A 21307-nucleotide genomic window follows, 5' to 3' on the forward strand; every position below is an offset into this window, starting at 1 on the left:
TCCACAATGGCCGTGAAAACGAAGAAGCTCTCGCACCCCGGGTATAACTCTTGGTTGGCATTTTTTAATAATTTTTCATATTGTTCGAACTCTGCACTGTCCATTGGTGTAGGCACATCATTTTCCCCTTCTTGATTGATATTGATCGATGCAAATGGAAAAACATCGTGTATAATATCCATGACTTGTTCATTAGGATCCACAATATATTCAATATTGTCTACTCTTGTGGCATTTGAAGACGAAGAATGGTCTAATTGTTCCCCATGAAGGTTCCAAATGCTATATGTCTCAATCATTCCATTCCTTACTAAATGAAATCCAACATTTTCAATTGTCTCCCACAACGTGTTGTTATACCTCCTATAAGGACAACGAATTCTAGTTGCACCTGGGTTGTGTGTACGTGCAAACTCAATAAAATCCTCGATTTCGTCCAAGTATTCGTCTACGCATCTATTCGGGTTCTGTATCCACCTTCTGCTCATAATTCCTAGAACCACAATCACAACACAACAATCACAACAACTTCATACGAAGTCATAATGTTACCTTATGCCTCCGATAAGGGCCCTATCCCATTCGGAAATGCATAGTCATGTCACATAATTTACGACTACATGATATTAGATTTCAACGTGGATGAATTTCGGCAGCATCTCGATACAGTTCTTAAGGTGTACCGTAGGTATAAATACCTACGTACCACCCGAAGAATGTACAGAGATAACAGCGAAATCTCCACAATTGAAACCTAATCTTGTAGCCGTACATTACGTGACATGACTATGTATTCCCAAACTGTCCAAATAATGGGACAATTCAAGAATTAATTGGACCCTAGTCACGCTTTATGCATCCATGCACGAAATTCAACTAATCTCGAACCGGAAACTAAGTGTTACTAAAAATAAAAATAAAAGTGCGAAGTTAATTTCAATTAACTTTGTACATCACAACACATTGTGCTACGTCAAGCACAATTTAACAACATAATATAAATATAATTTCACAAAAAAAAAAACCATAACAAAGTAAGTTTAACATAATGTAATTAATTTAATATTTTTAAAGTATAAAACGAACAAAATACATTGTCAATCGTTCCCCACCAATAGCTAATTACAAATATCCCTAACGAGAATGAAATTAATAGCATTAGTATGAATTTACATTAACACTTTTAAATTAATGGCAAAAAATATTTACCCAATGAACGTACTGAATTCCCAGTAGAGGCATAGGCGAGAGAGGCAGAGTTTTTTTTTGGCGTTCGCCTCTATAATGGCAGAATCCAGATATGAAGAAGAAGGCTTTTGCGCGATGAATCTATTTTTTCATTGCGCAAATTACCGTCGCGAAAGTGGTCCATTTCGTCGCACAAAATAACTTTTTCGTCGCGCAAGTACGTGTCGACATCCCACTTTTGTGCGACGAAGAATTGGATTCGTCACACAAAATTTCATCGCGCATGAACGTGCCGACATCAAACTTTATGCGACGAATTATATTTCTATCGCGCAAGTATTTGGCGCCAAAAAAAATATCCCACGTTTTTCTTACGCGACAATAAAGCTTGTTGTCGCGCAACTGTTTGCCGCCAAATAACAAAACCCGTTGTTTTCTATCTACCTTTACGCGACAAAAAAGGCAACCGTCGCGCTAGGTTTTCTTTCGCGACGATATTTGTCGTTGCGCAAGTGTTTGACACCAAAAAAAATAAACCCGTCTTTTTCTTACTCACTTTGCGCCACGACTATGTTTTTTGTGCGCTAAGTTTTCTTGCGCAACGAAACTTGTGGTCGCGCAAGTTTTTGGTGGTCTACGCGATGAATATTTTTTTCCATCGCTGAAGTGTATTTTGCGCGACGAATTTTCTGTCGTTGCGTAAAAAGTAAAATGTAGTAGTGATACACGGCTCCGGCCGCCTAGTTCTCACCATAAATACATATCCGTACCCTATTTTTAGCTATTGTTTCTCCTAGATTCAATCAACCTAACTTAGGCATCGGAGGGCCTATGGCCAACACTCCCTGGTGTGGTCAGTTTACTCTGGTTTTTTTTACAGGAATCGAGGAAGAGAGAGAAGAAAGATTAGAGAATCTAATTTGGATCTAAACATATGAAGTGTATGAAATGCTAGATGCAGATTTCAAAAGCAATACAGAAATCTAAATTCGAAAACCATGGCCTCACCAATTAGAAAATGCATAGTAAAAGTTTTTTTTATCAAAAAATTCTTAATGGGGGTAGTCCATTTCAAAAATAGAAACAGATTTCAAAAGCTATTTGTAAACCTCATTTTAAAAATAGTAAATTTGGCTTACACCCTTCAAATTCAATTTGCCGTACCTAAAACCCTTCACTTTTTGTTCCTATAAATAATACCCAATTTGTATAAGTAAAAACCCATGATTAGGATCCAACTCAGCAAGTTACCTAATTAATCATAAAATCTGATTTATTGTACTTTTCAGATTCCAAAAATACCCCCAACTAAGTCATTATTGCATTTGTATATTAATGTAGAAATCAATATGGAAACAGTTTTTAATTGGATTGTATATAATGACAGATGTTGAATTTGGAAAGATCTCCAAATTGTTGTAATGGATGTAGGAATTAATTTTGAAACATTTAAAAAAAAATTAACAATAAATTCAAATTTGGGTAATCAGTTTGTTTAATACAGTGTTTATGTTATTTTCTTTTTATGAATTATACATGAATAATAATCCACTTTATAATTGTTTATGAATAAAACTGTACACACTAATTATGTTGAAAAAATAATGTACCTATTACTTTTTTGTTTTATGAAAAATATAATTTACCTAGTATGAAAAGTGTACATAATTATCTATTCCAATATACCTACATTATACGACATTCAATATACCTACATTAATTTTAATGTACTTACAATTAGGATTTAGGTATTATATGTCATCCAATGTACCTACCATTTACAGGTACCTATATTTTACAGGTATATTGTAAAATAATTTACCTGTGAGTAAATAATGTACCTATATTTTATATAAATTATTGTGTACCTATTTTTAATTATGAAAAATATACGCAATTACAAAGTAACTGACTTAGTTTTTTGTTTTTTTTTTGGTAAATAATATACCTATATTTTATATGTATATATTTATATTATATTTTTCATAGGTACATTATTGGATATGTAATTTACAGATTTTTTTTTTTTTTTTTTTGCAATTTTAGGAGGCGAGATGTGAGAGGGAATGCCAACTAAAAGAAATGGAGTGATTGATATGCTATTAATAGGGAGTATATTAATTACAATTATGACAGTTAATGAAATGCTTGAAATAAATTAGAAATAAAATATGAAGTTTAGTGGCAACGATGTAAACACATAGAAATACTAGGATCTCTTATATCATACTGGTCATTTAAATTTAAAATTGGGTTTTACACATAGATTTATAGAGTGATGGGTATATGTCTAGGAAATAGAAAATGTAGGGATCTATATTGGATAAGCCCTTTTAAAAACCATGAACACACTCTCACAGAGAAAATGGAAGAGCTAAAAGATGCCTCTCATCAACAATCCAGAAATGAAAGTGTTGGATGATCTCTACCATTAGCCACCCTTTTGATAAATTAGGGCTTCACAAAATAAAGACACCTGTGAGCTAATGATAAGAGCTAGAATTGGACAAAAATGGTTAAGATAGAAAAACTACAGCTGGCAACAGAGGCAAGCTCACGTGAAAAATAAAAGATGTGGAAGTAACACGTGACAAACAATGATGACTAGTCATGCAAAAGAGAACACTACAATACATGCAATGCAATCAAAGATGAATTACCTTCAATGAGCTTTGAGAGCATGAATCCATCATGAAGTTGATCTCAGCCATACTAGATTATCTTAGCGCTATCCTAGATTAGTCTAGCCTCTCGAGCTTGATTAAGTGCATAAAAAATTAAAATCAAATTTACATGTTTGCCCAGGAAAACTAAAAATTTAGTTAACCAAAACCTAACAACCCACGACCACATCCCAGACCACACGCAATGAAGCGACTTCATGCTACAACTTAGGAACACATACACAGCATAAAAACGACGCGGTAAGGCCAGGTCATGGTTTTGCTAAATGACGAAAATTAACCTGTGTAAAGAGCACAAGTTTTATATTATTTTCTTTACCAAATAAACAAGTGATATAGTAGTATATTTTTTTTAAAACACACAAAGATAAAGTAAATCAATCTTAAATAAATGTAAGATTAAAATAAATTGTGTTAGCATATATAGTTGTTTTCTTATGCGAACGTCCGGGCGCCATTGTAAACGTGGAGGAAAGTTGGGAGGGATAATAAAAAATACATGTCGGAAAGAAAATGAAAGAAAGAAAATAAACGGTCCACTAGTAAGCTAAATATGAATGAGCATGCAAAGACTTCAAAGTAAGTCTTTTGTAGACTCTAAAATTTGGAAAAGCAAAAAAGAAGAAATCAACGTCCGGACATATGTGGTCCAACATGACTTTTCATACGAAGACTTGATAGTCTTTGGAGTCACATATCTTGCCTTGTGCGTTACTTGAAGCCTTAATGGAAGGAAATTGATGGACGTAGACAGAAGCAGCAACCAGCGCATTGCTTCCCCAGAGTTCTCTTGGCTTTTGTATGAAAAGTATACAAGAGAATAGTACTTCCCTTCCAATTAATTGTCAAATTAACTCGACAAAATGTGATCAACTAGGTTTCAAGTGTTCCTCTCCTTTACGCGTCTTCAGTTCAACGATGTCCACAGAAATTCTCATTTCTCCCTCTCTTCCCCCACCACCCCAATCTATCCTCAAGGGTCTATAAATTGGTTGAGGCCAAGCCACATTAAGTTCACTCAACAATCTTGTCTTCACGTTAATTGTGTTGTTAAGAAAAACATGGCATCATCCTCCAAGACTTTTCTGCTTCTTGGCTTTATGTTTGCTCTTGTGATCCTCATCTCCTCTGAGGTCTCAGCTCGTGAGCTAGTGGAAATTACGAAGCCAGCAACCACTATTGGTGAGTTTCTAATTTGTTTTTTTTTAACTCAGATGTATGTTTATATTTTTTATTCCACCGATCTGTGAAAATATATCTATGTGTGGGTATATGTGGATGTTCATATTTATGACCTCTACTCATGTTACTCAACTCATATTATTTTCTTCGTGGGTGTTGTATTATCCTTACAAATAATACAAACTAAAAAATTTCGGCAAACATTAAAATCACCTTAAAGACAAACTATGTCACATAACCCCATACTTGTCACCTGATATAATTTTTTTTATATATAAAGGATGACTTATATATATAGATTAATCTTATTTCAGGGGGTAGAGCCTTAAAACCCGGGCCAGCCATCAGTTGCGGTCGTAATCCGTATTCTAAATGCCTACCTAAACCGAGAGGGCATGGTCCCCCAGCCCCCGGTCCCGGGAGAGTATAGGCACAGCCAAGGGCACCATGAAAAACCAGGACTTGGTGTTGCTGAGACTGAAACTGGGAATTAAATAAATAAACCCTTTTTCAGTGGATATTGCGGGTACTATGTGGTAATAATTAAGAGTTTGTTTTGTCAATAAAGGTTAATGTAATGTATTGGTTGAGTTGTTAATAAAACTCTCAATCATAAATAATTAGGATTATAAGGTTTATCTTTGTACTAGTACTCATATCATACTGTGTATCAATGAAAATCTCCATTAAGAGTAACTATATGTTGATGGAAGTTTTAAAATTAATTCAAGCAAGCCGTTCATATCATAATGTATTAAAAATAAGTAATTTCGACTCATTTTCTTTACAATATGGATCTTTGAGAAACCGAATAAAATCTTGGAATTCATCTCAGCCAAATGGACCTGCTTTGACAAAAAAAAGGACCCGCTCGACTTTCTTTGGCTCTACTTGAACACTGTACTTGTGCAAAACGAATATCAACAAAGTCCTAATCCAATTTAATAGCCTAAGATGCCTGATGCCATCGCTCATCTCTTTTTCATTGCTTCACTCTAAGTCTTAGTCTCTTCCTCTAATTTTGGTAACCATTTTGTTTTCAATGTTGAGTTTTTGTTTTGAAAACTTGTGGGAGCAAACATTTTAGTCTCCAATCAAGAGATGCTATGTGGACAAGATGTTAGTATGAAAATTGTATTGGCATTTCCTAAACTCTAGCATAAGTCGGGAATTAGTGTGTGAATACGTTTTACTGGAAGTTTTGGCACAACACATTCAATTCCGGATTTTCAAAGTATGGCTGGATGGATATGAGAAACTTGATTTTCAGGTAAATCATGACATAATCATGCATTCATTATAGGATTCCTCTGGAGTTATTTTCACTCAAATGTTTATATTAGTTCTCTTTTCAATAGGATTAGATTTTATCTCTTGAGATTATTTTCCTATTTAGACCTTATTTTGATTTAAAGATAAAATATACTTTTTCATCTTTAACTTATTGAAGAGCACGTCCTATTTGGTTTCAATGTTTTCATCTTGGTTTATATTGTTTCCTTATATAAATTGATGGGATTGGAAGTTATTGAAAAGCATGCATAAGCTGGCATGATTGTTTAAAAGAATCAAATCTCTTTAGGCAATATTTGATCTCTTGGCTTTAAGCAATTCCCTTGGTAAAAGGAGAATATGTCTATATAAAGACATGGCGTGACTTCTTGATTTTTTACGTAGCTTTCATATGTTTTGATTGATCATCTAAATTTCTCAACAAAAGCTATTGTGCATATAGTTGAGATAAGTTATCAAGTGTTCCATGTTTACTTGGTGATTTATCAAATACTTTCATCATTCATATTGCATTCATTTACATGTTCTGTGACTCATACGACTGAGGGCACCAAAACTATTTTGGCGGTTTGTCTCCGGTGAGTTTGAAGCAATCGTGACCAGTATTGTGTTCAACACAAGGAGTGTCGAAAGATCATTCTGCAACATAAGTTGGGTTACGAAGAAGTCGGTAAACATTATTTAGATTGCGTCTAGGATAAGTGTGTGAGTACTTCTTGTAATCATCATTATATAGTGGATTTATTTTGAACTGAGGAGTCCCGTAGATTTTCCCCAGAGATGGGGTTTTCCCATGTAAAATAATTCTTGTGTGTTCTTTCACTTTATGCTCTGCACATTTTAGGACTGATAAGCCATATCAATCATGCACCGAAGTTTATTTTTATTTATTGATTATAATCTTAAATTAGCCTATCCACCCCCCTTTAGGCATTTTTAGTCATCCTGTAGGTAATTTCACAAGAAGAATATCTCCTAGGTTAAATTAATTAAGTTATTTATTTGGAAAGATATTTGACACCAAAAATAGGGATATTATCTTTATTTGAAAAGATAATATCACTAATTAAGATATTATCCTTATTTGGAGATATTATCATCAAATTAGGAGATTTGATCCCAATTTTGATCCTAATCAAATCCATAATGGACTCAATCTCTACAATTTGGGGAAAGAATAAACTCTTTTCTAATAAGAGTTTCTTTGCAAAACCCTAGCACGCAAGGAGCTTATAAATACACGGCTATACCAAACATTCAAGGTAATTCTAAAACATGAGAAAATACACAAAACTCTCCATCTCTCTCTCTCCCTAGCCAACTGCGCCACCACCGCCGCCAGCCACACCACTCTTGTAACACTCCCGACCCAATTTAATCGTTTTATTCAATTTATCTATTTGTGAAATTATAATTTTGCCCTTGGGTGGTAAGGACACTTTAGTCACTTTTTGTTCCGAAAGGATTTTGATGAGTGACACCATTGTGTAGAGCTCATCGATACGAGTTCATAGACAGGTGGCACGCTTAATTCCTAATTGTAACAATCGCGTAAAGGTCTAGAAACAGAAAGGCCAAAAAGAGAATTTTGAAATTTGTTACCGTAGCAAACAATACCGTTGCTACAATAACTAGGCCAATTCTCTTTATCTTCTCGTTCTCTTCCCCCTTCCAGGACTTCTTATTCTTCTTCTTCTGTCATTTGCAACAGTGATTGTTCGACTTCTAGGCCACCAAATGACGCCGTCGTACACCGGTTGGCCGTGCCAGCTTCACGAAAAATGTTCCTCTCATCCACCTCTACAAATCCCACCAAAACCCATTTCGATTTGTTGATGGTGAGCACGATTCGAAGCTGAGAAAAAAGGTTAGGTTTTTCTATGTTCTTTAATTTTACAGCGATTCCGACAACCAAATCCAGTGAGGTATGAAAATTCATCCCCTCATCATGCTCTACCTGTTTATGTACTTAGTTTGGGTTAATTTTGTAGTTTTGGAGAATGATTTACCTACTTATATTAGGCCGACAATTTTGGCCCGTTTTCACCCATTTCCGACCATTTTTTGGTCGTGGTCCAAGAACCAAAAATGCTCCCTTAGGTGTAGTGAACGTATTTGTAAAGGTATTGTAGGGTGTTTCAAGACGTGGCATTGGATTTTCTGGCGTGTGTGTTGTAGAGCGGTAGTCCCTTGATTGGACAGCTCATTCCTAGACGCATGGTAGAAAGTTGAAACCCTGTTGTTCACCCGTTTTGTGTTTATTCCTGAGATGGAAGGGCAAAGTTCCCCATTGGCTTGAAAACCGTTGAGTGGTCAGCAAGTCAACTTTCTTTGGTGTGCGAGCGTGCCACTGCTAGCAAATAATCCTAGCAAACTTCTTAAAAATGGATAACTTGCGCCCCAAGTTACTGATTTCTAAACAAGTAATTGTGAATTTGGGTGAAGAATATCTCCCAAGTAAGTTCTTTTCTTGCCTCAAACTGGTGAGGACTTCACAATCTATCTCAGTATGAAATTGGTAATTCTGACCAAAGTAATGGATGATAAAGTGAATCGTGACAGGACCCGTCCCGAATTTCCCGGAACCCGAGAATCCTGCGGAGACCCCGGCATCACACCTACGCCGGGTTCACTCCTTAAATCTATGTCCTCGCGTTTACAGAGAGGATTAAGGGCACGAGACTTTCGCCAAAATTTCGCAGAGTCTCCCCTGTAAATTGAACATTTCCCCAAAATTTCTACCTGCATAAAACACATTTTATAACCCAACCGGTAGCATGCACAATATAATCTCATGCAATTTACACAAATGGCCTCCGGCCTTCAAATGATTCTAGCAAAACTGCCCACAAAGTTTTTAAAATAACTTAATACAACAAACATGCATATAACAAATTCAAAATCTATTCATGCACACCTTCACTCACTTAGTCCACAGGACAAACCTCAATTCAACCAAGTTTCAGGACCAACAACAAGATCCAAACCAATCTCAATAAGACCACCTAAGTGGGGTCTAATCTGTGGCTGCACCTAGTAACTTCAGGCTGCCTACGTACCCTACTAAGGGATCAAGCCACACGTAGCTCTTTCGTATCTATCTTGGCTCCTAATATCAAATAAATCATTATGGCCATACAAATTCATACATCCTAGGATTTATCCATCACAACTCACCAAACACAATCACAATATCACCTCTCATACGACGGGACGCACCCGGCCTCGTATGGGGCCTGTCAACACGCCGGCTAATCCAAAGATGCGTGCGACCTCACACTGGGCCTGGCTACATTCTAACCAGCCCTCACACAATCATATCTCCTCATACGCCGGGACGCACCCACCACTTATGGGGTCTGTCAACACGCCGGCTAATCCAAAGACGCGTGCGACCTCACACTGGGCCTTGCTACATTCTCACCAGCCCTTACACAATCATATCTCCCCTCATACGCTGGGACGCACCCACCGACGTCGGAGAATGGGTGGGGTAGGACGACGGAGTCGGCCGCTTATTTTGGGACCGGTCCCACCCGAGTGGTGGTCGGATGAACGAACGGCAGCCAAAATGTGGCCGGTGGGTTGGCGTCGCGAACAGAGGAGAGAGAGGGACGCGGAGAGAGAGAGAGAGAGAGAGAGAGAGAGAGAGAGACGGGGGCAATTCCGTCTTTTAACCAAAAATCCATTTTCCAAATATTTACGATTATGCCACTGAGCTTCATTTTATCATATCTCTCTCGTTACAACTCCGATTCGAGCCCACTACGTGTCTACGGACTCATCTCACCGTGCTCTACGCAACGGTACAATCGGAATTCCCAAAGTCCTTCTGAATAAGAAAATGACTAAAATACCCCTATCTCATGGGTAATTTCTCAATTCCACTTAAATAAATTAAAACATGGGATAAATTTGGGGTCGGGGTGTTACAAATCGTTTTAGACAGAACTACCTTTTACAAAGCTATAGAGGAAGAAATCAACTCTAAAAAAGCAAAAAAGAAAGTTCGAACTCCATTTCTGTCTGGGTAGAAGCTTCGATCCGGCCGATTTGGGTATGTTTCGCTGGGATCAACAACTCCAATTGCTAGGTTTCAGCTGTAAATTGATACCAACATTTAGTTTTGGCAGAGCCTTAATCTATTTCAAGCCCTGAAAAGCTTTTGAACGGCAGAATGCGCCCTTCAATCTACAAGGGCAAAAGTGGTGAACTTGAAGACTTACTGAGTTGGAACTGCACTGTGGTACCTGTTCGGTTTGATCAGGGCTCTTCACAAATTTGTTGAGGTTTTCATATTTGTGAAAAAAACTCAAACTCTGCTTGTTTTGGCTTTTGCTGAACTAAATTTGTAACGAGAGTGTCTCGTTTTGAATGATTTTTTCTCTAAGTCTGGACTTGGGAATTCTAAGAGAAGGAGAGAGATTTTGATTGCTTCAGTTTATTTGAAGGTTCTTGATGATCAAGTGATCATTTGGAGTTTCTTTGCCTTTTGGCTGATTTTTGGTTGTTTGATTGATTATTGAGTTGAGTGTCTTATTCTGTTCACCCTCTCTTCTATTTATAGGAAATGTTTTCTGGAGTAGGGTAATTCTTTTAATAATGGGCGGCAAAATTTCTCAAAAAGATCTCTCATTTTTTAAATACAAAGAAAAGAGGGTTGTATCAATTCAGGCAGATAGACTTTCAACAGTCAGTTCTTATGACAATCACTTCCCTGTATTTTGAAACAAGAACCTAACCCCTTTCTAATCCCAACTGCCCTTTGTGAGAACTCAAACCGTGATGGTTAGTTTGTTTTTCCAGCTTCGAACAACTCCCTGTCCTCCTGCTTATCTCTGAATTGAATATATATACATATATATATAGGGATTTTGATCTTCTGTTTTGGCAGAGTTTTTCAAAGATGTCATCTTTCTATACTTGCCCCATTTTTAGCTCTTTTATCTCTTTCAGTTGATATTGTTGACTTTCAAAGTTTTTAGATAGTCACGTGGGCTTCACGTGAGTTCCCTTGAGAATAGTTCTTTCAAAAAAGATCTGTTGATTTGCTCCTGGGTTTTTTGAGAGAGATAGTAGATTTGGGCCCATTCTAATTCTTTTTTTTATCGATCTGTTTCATTTGTAATTGCCATTTAATTTGGCAATTTTTTTACATTTATGCTATCTCCTAAAAAGACGTGGGTTGGGCTTTCTCCTGATCTGACAATTGAAGCTCGTTTCTCCATTCCTTTTCTTTCGTGGGCCCTTTCGAGAAGTGGGCCGGCATGTGTTTGTTTTTGGCCCAAACAATGGCCCCTTAAGTCTGAACTGTTTTAAAACGGTTTTAGACTTAATGATTGGCCCATTAATGATACGCGTCATTTCCTGCCGTTGCACTAACGCACGTCTGTCTATGCGTTTAGACATCATGAGGAATTGGGTTCTAACGGCTAATTAAATCTAAGCAACAACTCCTTCCTTCTCACTTGCCCACGATCTTCCTGCTTAATTTTATAAAATTTCTATCGCATCTTCAATACTGATTCATCGAACCCTAGTTTTGTCTCGGCTCTGTCTCAATTATTGTATTCCTTTTAAAACCCTATGCTCTTTTGATTCCGTTCTTTCCAATTCTCCCCTTTGTTCGTCTTACTTCAAAAGAGAGAAGGAACGAATGTCTTCTCCAAACACTCGTGCCAAGAGCTCCTCTTCTTCACGCCTTCCTGCCTAATTCCTTTTTTATCGATCTATTTAATTTGTAATTGCCATTTAATTTGGCAATTTTTTTACATTTCTGCTACTTCCTAAAAAGACGTGGGTTGGGCTTTCTCATGATCTGACAATTGAACCCCGTTTCTCCATTCCTTTTGTTTCATGGGCCCTTTCGAGAAGTGGGCCGACGTGTGTTTGTTTTTGGCCCAAACACCTGCTGGCTAGTCAAACAATCCCAGTGTTGGATTGTTTTCCCCCGGTACATGATGTGCACTATGATATGTACCTTCCTTGGTTACGTACCCCACATGTGGCGTTGGATTTTCCGGTGCATGGGCTCACTTAGTTACTATCACTTTACCGCACATGATGTTGGATTTTCTTGTGTGTGGTAAAGGTCCGGGCACCTTTGGTCGGGTGTCCTGTAGGCCCTTGGCAGGGCATTCTGCGCACGTAGGACATGGTTTGGTTTGGCCACACATGGCATTAGATTTTCTGATGCGTGTGTCGTAGAGTGGTGGTCCATTCCTTAGCCACATGGTTATTGAGGAATCTTCCATGTGGTCTAGTCAAACAATCACCCGGTTGGATTGTTTTCCTCTGGTACATGATGATGGAATGGGGTGTGTTTATATATATACTTATCTAGGTAGGAAAATATGTCGACTCGTTTTCGGGTTGGGGTTTCTTAAGCATATGCATGGTGAGTGCTCTGCACAGGTGTGATCATTGTTATGATTTTTGGACAGTGTTATTTTGCAATTTACGCCTTGGATAGGGTATGGTTGTGGGAAAGAAATGATTTTGGAAATGTAATTTGAGTTTAGAGAAAACGATTAGTTTCAAAAGAGTTATGCATAGTTCATGTGAGTTTCTACACGGAAATGGTTTTGAGTTTGAATCATGGGAAGAAAGGAGTTTATAAAATATTTAGTTATATGCCTTGCGGAAATTGAAGTTAAGAATGGATCTAAATTTAATTGTTGGTTTTACTTGGACAATATATGTATGTTTCTGAATTGTGATCCTTTTTGTCATAAAAACTACGTGTGGCTTGATCCCTCACAAAGAGGTACGTAGGTAGCCAGGGGTCTCACCCAGGTGCAGCTGCAAATTAAATTATTATTTTTGTTGAGTTTGGTTTTGAATATGTCGGTGGGCCTGAAGCCCGATTGAAACTTGGGTGAGATTAAATGCTTGTTTTTATTCCAGTTTTACTGAATGGATGTGGTTAAAGTGTGTTTGTGGCTATGACGGGTCTGAAACCCATTTTGGAGTGATGATTGATTTTGGCCTGAGTCCTTAGAACTGCTTGAGATTGTACATAAATGGTTTTAATTGCACGTTATGACATCGTTTTCTAAAATGTGGGGGTTAGTATGTTGCTATTGTTTAAGTTTAAAACTTTGTTTTTGTTCACTCACAATTTTCTGTTTTGCGCTCCCCCAAAGCAGTAGTTGACGCGAACCGAGCAATCAGACCAAGCCTTCCTCTTCTCGTGCCTCGGCTTAATTGTAGGACACTTGTTGTCCATTTCTTGAAACTTTTACTTTGGTTGTTTAACTAGAGATTTTCATACTACTTTGACATTCACTGCGTAGGGTTGAAGTTAAGGCCGGAGGCCTATTTTGAAATCAGTGTGTTGCTGCATTGTGTGTGTTGGGAGTTGGTATTTTGTTTCTGTTGTGTTTGACGGTTGGAAAAATTTGTTTAAGTCCATTTTTCAAGGGAGATTTTGCCGAAATTTCGGTAGAAGTCTCAACCCCTTTTTCCTTAGTTTCGAAGAAGGGGATGTTTTTAGTAAGTGCGCCCGACATTAGTTTGATGTCAGATGGGTAACGGGGTTCAACATTTATTCTGAGGTGGAATTCGAGTCAGGTCCTGTCAATTCGCCTCTCTCCATAGTTTACATACACAATTCCGACCACCACACACAGCTACTACCGCCCAGTTCTTACCATAAATACATATCCGTACCCTTTTTTTAGCTATTGTTTCTTCTAAATTCATTCGACCTAACTTAGGCATCGGAGGGCCTTTGGCCAACACCCTCTGGATGTGGTCTATTTACTTTGGTCTTTTTTATAGGAAGCGAGGAGGAGAGAGAAGAAAGAGCAGAGAATCTAATTTTGATCTAAACATATGAAGTGTATGAAATGCTAGATGTAGATTTTGAAGAAGAGAAGCATATTTCAAAAGCAATACAGAAAAAATCTCAATTTGAAAACCATGGCCTCACCAAGTAGAAAATGCATTGTAAAAGTTTTTTCTCAAAATATTCTTAATGGGTGAAGTTGATTTCAAAAATAGAAGTAGATTTCAAGAGCTATTTGAAAATCTCATTTTAAAAACCACAAACACTCTCACAGAGAAAATGGCAGAGCTAAAAGATGCATCTCAACAATCCAGAAATGAAAGTGTTGGATGTTCTCTACCATTAGCCACCCTTTTGATAAATTAGGGCATCACAAAATAAAGACACCTGTGAGCTAATGACAAGAGCTAGAATTGGACAAAAAAGGTTAAGACAGAAAAACTACAGTTGGCAACAGAGGCAGGCTCACGTGAAAAATAAATGATGTGGCAGTAACACGTGACAAATAATGATGACTAGTCATGCAAAAGAGAACGCTACAATGCATGCAATGCAATCAAAGACGAATTACCTTCAATGAGCTTTGAAAGCATGAATCCATCATGAAGTTGATCTCAGCCATAATAGATTATTTTAGCGCTATCCTAGATTAGTCTAGCTTCTTGAGCTTGATTAAGTGCATAAAAAATTAAAATCAAATTTACATGTTTGTTGAGGAAAACTAAAATTTTAGTCAACCCAAACATAACAACCCATGACCATACTGTTGGAGAACAATCAGTATAAAACCAAAATAACAGAATAATAAAAACCAACGAATATATTTTATATAGATATAATTGAATCAATACAACAATAATATAGATTATAGAATACTGACTTGAATTGTAGATAGAGTCTTGCAGATTTGCAGTGTCCTTTAGACAGTATTTCTCCTCTACCCTTGTGCTTGTAGTTCGATAGGAGTCTGTCCACCAGGATTAAACTATCTTAAATCTAAGCCTAAGCACAGTGGCTTGATTTCTGGTGAACAGTGGTATGAATTCTCTCAGGAAGTGTAAAATGTGAGAATGATGATGCAGTTCAAAACTTTTTCTGGTTTGATCGTATTGTCATTATATAGAGGTCTGACACCTCTTCATCCAACAGTTATGTTAACTGTTTTAATTAATTCGAATTTCAGATTTTGGTTTTATCTGAAAAAACCGAATTTTCAATTAATAAAATAACAGAGCCCAAGAGCCTAAAGGCCCAAGGCCCATCTTTTGACTATTAATTATATATATATTTGTGTAGCTCAAACCATGTTGAGGCTCAAGTTTGCCTCAACTAGGCCCATACTCTATTTAGTAATTCTAATGTGTTGGTGCTTATAAACTATGGAAGAAAACTACTCTCTTCCAATGTGGGACTACATGCAAGTGTATTTTCCTATACAAACTCTAACACATACCCCAAACCACACGCAATGAAGCGACTTCACGCTACAATTTAGGAACACATACAAATAACATAAAAACGATGTGTTAAGGCTTGGTCATGGTTTTGATAAATAACGAAAATTAACTTGTGTAAAGAGCACAAATTTTATATTATTTTCTTTGCCAAATAAACAAGTGATATAGTAGTATATTCTTTTTTAAAACACACAAAGAAACCATATTCTTGAAGAAACCAATCAAGAATCTGATTTTGATCTAAACATATGAAGAGTATGAAATGCTAGATGCAGATTTTGAAGAAGAGAAGCACATTTCAAAAGCAATATGGAAATCTCAATTCGAAAATCATGGCCTCACCAAGTAGAAAATACGTAGTAAAAGTTTTTCTCTCAAAAAATTCTTAATGGGTGAAGTCGATTTCAAAATAGAAGCAGATTTGAAGATCTATTTGAAAACCTCATTTTAAAAACCATGAACACTCTCATAAAGAAAATGGAAGAGGTAAAAGATGCCTCTCAACAATCCAAAAATGAAAGTGTTGGATGCTCTCTACCATTAGCCACCCTTTTGATAAATTAGGGCATCACAAAACAAAGACACCTGTGAGCTAATTATAAGTGCTAGAATTGGACAAAAATGGTTAAGACAAAAAACCTACAGCTGGCAACAGAGGCAAGCTCAAGTGAAAAATAAATGATGTGGTACTAAGACATGACAAACAAGGATGACACTGGTCATGCAAAAGACAACACTACAATGCAGGCAATGCAATCAAAGATGAATTACCGTCAGTATGAGCTTTAAGAGCATGGATCCATCATGAAGTTGATCTCAACTAATTCTTTTATTGTTGGGTTGGATCCATAATTAATCCTATGGATCCTTAGGATTGGCGAAGCCATATTAGATTATCTTAGCGCTATCCTAGATTAGTCTAGCTTCTTAAGCTTGATTAAGTGCATAAAAAATTACAATCAAATTTACATGTTTGTCAAGAAAAACTAAAAATTTAGTTAACCAAAACCTAACAACCCACGACCACACCCAAGACCACATGCAATGAAGCGACTTCATTCATGCTACATCTTAGGAAAATATACACAGCATAAAAATGAAGCGTTAATGTAACATCCCACATCGACCAACGGAGAGGGGGTGATGTGCCTTATATATATATACATGTCCACCTCCATCTAGCACGAGGCCTTTTGGGAGCTCTGACTTTGAGTCATGGGAACTCAAATTAAGTGAGTTGGGAACAAAACCGTGAGGGCAAGAGAGGGGGGCCCAAAGCAGACAATATTGAGAGGGGTAGTAAAAAATATATGTTGTCTGTATGGTAACAACGTGTGAACCTTCACATAGAAGAAAATCTGTATATATTGTATATGTCTATATATATATATATTTGTATATGAAATGTTTTTGAGAATAAGAGTTCATTCATAAAACAAAAGGCATACAAAGACATGAAACTTATTTACTCAAGATATATGTGTAGACTTGATTTTCTTCTTTGTTCGTTAAACGATTTACAAAAGAAGACAAACCATCAACGTTTGTGGAAAAAAAAATGAAGGACAAAAAGAAAATGAACGTTTGTCCACGAGTAAGCTAACTATGAATGGGCATGCAAAGACTTCAAAGTAAGTCTTTTGTAGACCCAAAAAATTGGAAAAGCAAAAAAAGAAGAAATCAACGTCCAGACATGTGTGGTCCAACATGACTTTTCATACGAAGACTTGAAAGTCTTTGGAGTCACATATCTTGCCTTGTGCGTTACTTGAAGCCATACTGGAAGGAAATTGATGGACGTAGGCAGAAGCAGCAACCAGCTCATTGCTTCCCCAGAGTTCTCTTGGCTTTTGTATGAAAATATCCAAGAGAATAGTACTTCCCTTCCAGTTAATTTTAAACAAAATAAATATGAAATTTTGAACTGGTGATTTATTTGTATATTTTTGAGTGTTTTTTTTGTCAAATTAAGTCCACAAAATGTGATCAACTAGGTTTCAAGGTTCCTCTCCTAAGTCGTATGTCTTCAGTTCAACGATGTCCACAAAAATTCTTCTCTCTCCCTCTCTTCCCCCACCACCCCACTCTATCCTCAAAGATCTTCTCGATGTTAAGTTCATTTTACTAGGCTGCTGTTTGCATGGCTTTGCTCCGTACAAAGTACAAACCATCCATGCTTGTCAAAGTGATATAAATTCTTTAGACTTATACTTTTCTTTCAGGGGGGAAACCTTATCCCTTTAAAGGCAGACCAAGTACGCCAACTGTCAGATGCAATCCCTATATTAGAGAATGTGTCCCGTCTCCGCCCCCGCCATGCGATCCGTATAGGAGAGGATGTCACCGGCCCTCGCGGGCCCCCGCCCCGGGAGAGTATAGGCACAGCCAAGGGCACCATGAAAAACCAGGACTTGGTGTTGCTGAGACTGAAACTGGGAATTAAATAAATAACCCTTTTTCAGTGGATATTGCAGGTACTATGTGGTAATAATTAAGAGTTTGTTTTGTCAATAAAGGTTAATGTAATGTATTGGTTGAGTTGTTAATAAAACTCTCAATCATAAATAATTAGGATTATAAGGTTTATCTTTGTACTAGTACTCATATCATACTGTGTCTAAGATATGTGGCTTTCTATCTTTATATATATATGTTTGAAATCTATCCTAGCAATTTCTTTTTCCATAATTTGTGTATCAATGAAAATCTCCATTAAGAGTAACTATATGTTGATGGAAGTTTTAAAATTAATTCAAGCAAGCCTTTCATATCATAATGTATTAAAAATAAGTAATTTCGACTCATTTTCTTTACAATATGGATCTTTGAGAAACCGAATAAAATCTTGGAATTCATCTCAGCCAAATGGACCTGCTTTGACAAAAAACAAGGACCCGCTCGACTTTCTTTGGCTCTACTTGAACACTGTACTTGTGCAAAACGAATATCAACAAAGTCCTAATCCAATTTAATAGCCTAAGATGCCTGATGCCATCGCTCATCTCTTTTTCATTGCTTCACTCTAAGTCTTAATCTCTTCCTCTAATTTTGGTAACCATTTTGTTTTCAATGTTGAGTTTTTGTTTTGAAAACTTGTGGGAGCAAACATTTTAGTCTCCAATCAAGAGATTCTATGTGGACAAGATATTAGTATGAAAATTGTATTGGCATTTCCTAAACTCTAGCATAAGTCGGGAATTAGTGTGTGAATACGTTTTACTGGAAGTTTTGGCACAACACATTCAATTCCGGATTTTCAAAGTATGGCTGGATCGATATGAGAAACTTGATTTTTAGGTAAATCATGACATAATCATTCATTATAGGATTCCTAGCTTGAGTTATTTTCACTCAAATGTTTATATTAGTTCTCTTTTCAATAGGATTAGATTTTATCTCTTGAGATTATTTTCCTATTTAGACCTTATTTTGATTTAAAGATAAAATATACTTTTTCATCTTTAACTTATTGAAGAGCACGTCCTATTTTGTTTCAATGTTTTCATCTTGGTTTATATTGTTTCCTTACACTACTACGTTTTACCATTTGCGCGACAAACACTAATTCGTTGCGCAAAACACACCGCGACGATTTAAAAATATTCGTCGTGCATACCACTGAAAACTTGCGCGATCAAAATTTTCATCGCACGAAATGTCTTTGCGCGAAGAAAAATACGTCGTCGCGCAAAGTGAGGTGAAAATAGCCAGGAAAATTTTTTGGCGTGAAACCCTTGCACGACGACGAATATCGTCGCTTAAAACAACCTAGCGCGACGGTTCTCATATTCGTCGCGCAAAAATGGACAGAAACCAGTGGGTCCCTTTCTTTGGCGGTAAAAACTTGTGCGACTAAACTGGTCGTTGCAAAGACAGCTTAGCGCGACAGGAAGAAGTTTCGTCGCGTAAGAAAACGAGGAATATTTTATTTTTGGCGCCAAAATTATCTAGGTGGGATATTTTTGTTTGCGCGACGTACAAAATCTTTGTCGCGTAAAGTTTCACGTTTGTACGACGAATGATGGTTTTTGAGCGACGGAATGTTGTTTTTGCGCGACGAAAAATACCATGCGTCGCGCAAAAGTTTGATGTCGGCATGTGATTGCTCGACGAAAAATTTGATTTGTGCGACGGAAAATTTGGTTTTTCGAGATGGAAGTTTGCGCGACGAAACATTATATTCGTCGCGCAAACTTCTTCTTCTTCATATTAGAATTCTGCCATTGCAGAGGCGAATGCAAAAAGCATTCTGCCTCCGCCTCTCTCTCAACCTCTCTGCCGCTGCTGGGACTTCAATACATTCATTGGGTAAGTATTTTTCGTCATTAGTTTAAAAGTATTAATTTAAATTCGTACTAACGCTTTTTATTTTGTTTTCGTTAGGGATATTTGTAATTAGCGATTGGTGGAGAACGATTGAAAAGGTATTTTATTCGTTTTATATATTAATAATGTTAAAGTTAATTTGTTATGTTTTAAATTTTTTTTGTGAAGTTATATTTATATTATGTTGTTAAATTGTGCGTGACGTAGCACAATATGTTGTGATGTACGAAGTTAATTGAAATTAACTTCGTACTTTTATTTTTATGTTTAGTAACACTTAGTTTCCCGTTCGAGATTAGTTGGATTTCGTCCATGGATGCGTAATGCATGACTGCGGTCCAATTAATTCTTGAATTGTCCCATTATTTGGACAGTTTGGTAATGCATAATGTTGTTTCGTAATCTACGGCTACATGATTAGGTTTCGATTGTGGAGATTTCGGTGTCATCTCGGTACGTTCTTCGGGTGGTACGTAGGTATTTATAGGGTTTAGGGTTTAGGGTTTAGGGATCGAGGATTTTATGGACAAAATGTGGATACAGAACCCGAACAGATGCGCAGACGAATACTTGGATGGAATCGAGGATTTTATTGAGTTTGCAAGTAGACACAACCCGGGTGCAACTAGAATCCGTTGTCCTTGTAGGAGGTGTAGCAACACGTTGCGGGAGACAATTGAAAATGTTGGATTTCATTTAGTAATGAATGGAATGATTGAGACATATAACATTTGGAACCTTCACGAGGAACAATTAGACCATGCTTCGTCTTCAAATGCCACAAGAGTGGACAATGTTGAACCTATTGTGGATGCTAATGATCAAGTCATGGATATTATACATGATGTTTTTCCATTTGCATCGACCAACATTAATCAAGAAGAGGAAGATGACTTGCCTACACCAATAGACAGTGTTGAGTTTGAACAATATGAAAAATTGTTAAAAAATGCCAACCAAGAGTTATACCCGGGGTGCGAGAGCTTTTCCGTTCTCACGGCCATTGTAGAGCTAATGCACGGAAAAGTAAAGTATCGTATGTCGAACCTGTGCTTCGATTACTTTTTGGGGGTTTTCAAGAGAATGCTTCCGACGGACAATTGTTTGCCGAAAGACATAAACATGCGCAGAAGGTGTTGAATGGTCTGGGATTGGGTTATGAAAAAATCCATGCTTGCAAAAATAATTGCATGTTATTCTACAAAGAGCATGAATCGTTGGATACATGTTCTATATGCAATGAGTCGAGGTTCAAGATGACATCTCAGAATAGGACGACTAAGATCCCACAAAAAGTCATGCGTTATCTGCCCCTGAAACCTAGGTTGCAGCGATTGTATATGTCAACGCATACTGCCACAGACATGAGATGACATAAGGAAAAACGA

At 37.0% G+C, this 21307-nt stretch overlaps 1 long non-coding RNA gene across 1 annotated transcript; it reads left to right on the plus strand.

Annotated features, from left to right (window-relative positions):
* The first annotated feature begins 4371 nt into the window (after positions 1 to 4371).
* Positions 4372 to 5750, plus strand: LOC103326571 (uncharacterized). Its single transcript, XR_513712.3, has 2 exons — positions 4372 to 5054; positions 5369 to 5750. It is a non-coding gene; the product is annotated as an uncharacterized LOC103326571 (long non-coding RNA).
* Positions 5751 to 21307: the final 15557 nt, after the last annotated feature.

Source organism: Prunus mume, linkage group LG3 (genome assembly GCF_029339155.1).
Source record: "Prunus mume cultivar Tortuosa linkage group LG3, ASM2933915v1, whole genome shotgun sequence".
In the NCBI taxonomy this organism is placed as follows: Eukaryota; Viridiplantae; Streptophyta; class Magnoliopsida; order Rosales; family Rosaceae; genus Prunus; species Prunus mume.